Source organism: Myzus persicae, unplaced genomic scaffold, assembly GCF_001856785.1.
Source record: "Myzus persicae strain clone G006 unplaced genomic scaffold, MPER_G0061.0, whole genome shotgun sequence".
NCBI classification, from domain to species: Eukaryota; Metazoa; Arthropoda; class Insecta; order Hemiptera; family Aphididae; genus Myzus; species Myzus persicae.
This window is the reverse complement of record NW_019103005.1, coordinates 12,592-17,399: the sequence shown is the minus strand read 5'-3', so window position 1 is coordinate 17,399 and position 4,808 is coordinate 12,592.

Genomic DNA, 4,808 nt, shown 5'->3' with positions numbered 1-4,808 from the left:
ATGTATGAGATTATTGAGAAAATTATGTTTATTTAATGTTTGTTGTTCAAAAAATGTTTGATTGAAAATTTTTTTTTAAACTAAGTTTAATAATGAAAAGCCATTAACAGTATCGTTAAAATATTATTTGGACTTGAGAGTTTAAGGAATTGATTTTCCTTTTTTAATTTACAAAAATTGTAGTTGATTTGGATTAAACATTAGGGTTCCGCGAAACACAAACAATTTTTTAAGGGTGCCGTGGTCGTAAAAGTTTGGGAACCGCTGGTATATAATATAAGATTAATACCTATAGTACTCTTATAAAAATAGTATCTTTGAACTTTTATCGACAACATACCATAATATCATCGCTGTTACACCCGTTTCCTATAAAATTATTGTCACTTGTCGGCGAATCGGGAAAATTGAAACTTTATTAACAAAATAATATTAAAAGTATTTTAAAACCGGTATATTTGTCTGCAAACTGACTTTTCAGCGAATTGGGATTTGGCAAAGTGGGTCTGAATAAAAAAAATAATATAATTAATAAAACTCACAAGTCAACTCAAATTTAAATATAATTTTTTTATTTACTTCTTAAAATAAATTTTTACCTTTTTTGTGTAGTATAAAAGATGAATGAATAATAACTAATAAGTAATAATTAATAATAATATTTATTTTTAAATTACATTTTTTGGTCATTTTTAAGTTCATTTTTTAGAGTTCTTAGGTTATTTAAAATGTTTTCAATGCATTTTTTAGGTAATTAACAAATCAGATCAACGGTAAGGACAATAAAATACGATTTGTGAAAGTTAAATCGTGTAGCGCTGCGATGTAGTGATTATACTAAACCATCAGGGCGAAATAAAATGTCTCTATAGTTCATCGTTAGAGTGCGCTGCTTATACCATTTTACGCTCAAGTTTCGCTCAACCACTAAGACGGAAAACAAAAACTCGACTACTCGCTTGTGAGTAAATGTATATTAGTTAATTTTTATTATATTATCTATATTAGTTAATGCCCACTGATCACAGCAACTACATAAACACGAGTATTGTGATTACACGAGGTTTTCACTGGTGGTTAACGAACAGGACTCTGTGTTCGGTTAAGGTAAAAGATAATTGGACAACCGGGTTGGCGGCCCACCACCGGTGAACTTGGTGATTCGCACCAGGATTTTGCGAGGAGGAAGAGGACCTCTCGTTGAAACATCAACGTCCACCGGGCTGTTTAAGGAATAACAGTTCCGTGTTCGAACATCTCTTCCTCCCTGTGAGCCTCATCTCACACAAAATACCTGGAGAATCGGAAACTAAGACCCACAAAGAAGTTTAAAGATTAGTCGTTTGCTGCCGGTGTCATACCGTAGCCCAAGTCGTGACGTGAGTGGCTTACATTTTTTTTTTTTTTTTAAATACAATTACAAATACAATAATTCATTTGACAATTATTGAGTGAACATATTATGGTTCGTAATATTAATAATACTATTATTAAATCAAAAATAATATCACCCATAAAACAACTTAGTATATCGTCGAGTACCCCTAAACCATCGCCCACTGACCTTAAGCACAAGCCACCAAGCGTAAATACCGCACAACAAAATAACTTGGTGATGGTGTGTTGGGTCGAATGATTCAGGCTTAAAGACTTTAAGTTAAAGTGTGTCCGAACCCTCAATGAATAGTACAGTGCTAATATAAACATTAATGTCACCGCACTTCAAAAGTGAAAAAAATAATTTCAAATTTCTTTTGCATCAACGCATAGATCGTCTTTCACACAAAAAGATAAACCCAATTTGGATGATCAAAATACAATCCTTCTACTTTAAATTATATTATTTTAGTATTATTGTTATAGCGAACACTGCGGAATAATGTATTCCGGCTGCATACGAATTGCGTCCCAAAATACAAAAATATATATCGCAATATCCGAGTTGCGTCCGCGATGTTTGCACAACATATCCGAGTTGCGTCCACGATTTTCTAGCGACATGTATGAGTTGCGTTCTGGTTAATAATAATATACATATTTTCCTTCCCACTTTTACAGGCTGATGACTGTCATTTGTGTAAATGGTGTGGTTAAAAATTGTAGGTATATAAACTGTGTGGTGGTTAAAAATTGTAATTACCATATTATAAATTATTTATTATTTTAAAATGTTAGGATGATTTTATAAAAATATGATATAGTTAAAAATTGTAATATAATTATATAAATATATATAGGTATATCATTTATTTATGGGTAAATTTTTGTTCTACTTTGTTTCTACTTTAATAAACGTCAATACGACAACAGTAACAGCAGTTGTAAATTCAGGCCAAGGTTTTACTTCGCTGGAAACCTTTTCTGCTATTATGAATATGCCTAGTATGTGCAATAAGTTGTATCAAAAGCTACATGAAGATGTTCATAAGTTTACAAGTGAAACAGCTTGGGAGCCAATGTCACTTGCCGGGTTTTAAAAAGGAAAGACCAAAGGATAGTTTCAAAAATTTTCCAATTTCAGATTTATTTTTAAAAACTGTAGGTATAGACCAAGACTTTGAATTTTTCTCCGGATTAATTTTCCGAGAAAACCACGGACGCAACTCGGACAAAATATCATTAAGGGACGCAATTCGGACAAAATATCATTCAGGAACGCAATTCGTATGTGCCGTGTATTCTATTCTACATTTTAAACCATAATGATCTTATAATACATTAACATACATGCCCATAAAGAATATCGCAGTGGATTCACAATAATATTTCGTCCGAATTCGAGATCCTGCCACTGTCCTCCGGCAACTGGATGCATCAATAGTTTTTAACGAGCTGAAATATGCAGGCCGACAAAAATCAAGTTGGAAAGCCGTGATTTCACCGCCGGTCTTCAGGCATTGTGATTTGTGGTGCATATGACTTCAGCTGGTGATATACCTGTCATCGTGGTTTTGAACAAAAACGAACCAACCGTGACCAAGATGTCATTATCAACGACATCTATATAATATTAATATATTTACATGTCATGTCCCGTCTTCTGCCTTGACCAAGTGTGCGTCCAAGTGCCAGTCATGTCGCTATGTCGCGACAGCCGTTTTTTTATAGTATCACATATTATTTTATTATTATTATTTTACGTATTTTTATTATTTTTTTTTACGTCCGTTTTTGTTACATGTCCGCCTTAGCCATAACTCGTAAGTATCATCTTAATTTCAATATGCATTCGTATTTTGTTGGGGCACATTCCGCCTTGAACGTCACTGTAGTGCTCCCGTCGAATTTATACATTTTATCAGTTTGTATGTGGTATGTCACGTTTGTTTGCGTTTTGTATCGCTGTGTTCTTGCTCGCCGTTGTTATACAATGACAAGTAAATAGTAATCCGCCCTTTTTCGTCCACGCATCCTGTATACCATGGTTTAGTGGTATACTACTGTCGTGTTCCGTTTTCGTCCTTTGTCAAGTCGGTCACGGTGTAACAACTAACAGGATAGTCATGACCATGCATGGTATCGGCCCACTGAGTTTCATTAAATTATGTATTTCTATACTCATGTTTGTACTCATTTCTCATTATCATAAAAAAAAAAAAGTTACCAATTAACACTCATAACTGGCCGGTATTGAGTGGCCCACCGAGATTTCCTCGGCAGCTTGCCGATCCGACCATCACTTGAATTATTGAATGTCATACAATATATTCTTCTGATGTATCCCGGGCGTTTTGTTTCATTCGAGGGTGTCAGCCTAATATCTGCCCGCGGATCACGATACATATTGTTACATACAACATATTACATTTAATTCTTTAAATATTGGTTAGTGGTTACATAAATGATAAACAAATTATTATATTACTACGAGGCATTCCTTGCTTCTGCGACGAACCGCGCGTTTTTGTTACCATATTTTTGAGGGACACACTACACGCTCTTTTCGACCGCGATTGGATGACCGTGTTATTATATATTTATAATATTAAAATAGTGATCCGTCCGACGTTAGATTATAATATAATATCGCACATGCAGTAGGAAGTGCAATCGTGCATTATTTACGCTTGATCCTATTCTGTGTATTACAACGTGCCTTAGGTAAAAGCGGATCCAAGTTTCTCATTGGCATAGGCGTAACTTGGACTCTATTCACGAGCGGGCAAAAATAATTTTTGATGATCTCTACACATTTTCATAATCTTATTTCAATTTAATATTTATTATAAAACTGTTTTATCATTTTTACCACCATTTTCATTTAACTCATTTTAAGCAAACATTTTAGGGTTCCGTACCCAAAGGGTAAAACGGGACACTATTACTAAGACTTCGCTGTCCGTCCGTCACCAGGCTGTATCTTATGAACCGTGATACTTAGACGGTTCAAATTTCTACAGATGACGTATTTCTATTGCCACTACAACAAAAAATACTAATAATAAAATAAAATAAACATTTAAGTGGGCCCCCATACAACAAACGTGATTTTTTTACACGTTTTTTGATGAATATTTATAACGGCAACAAGTAGACGCATGAAATATTCACAAAATATTGATTTATATTATTTACTTCAGAAATCAATAATTTTTTTTTCTCCTTCCTCAATTAAATTCTAGGGGGATGAGGTGACCGAGTGGTCTGACGCGTCCGCTGCGACGCAGCCGGTCGCGGTTCGATCCTCGGCTACCGGGCGGCATTTTTCTCCGGACAAGTCGCGGTGACCGGAGAACAAGTGCTGCCATCCCCCACCCCCGGGGCATGGCAGAAACCTACGGGTGCCCCATTCGAAATTCTGCCAAAAA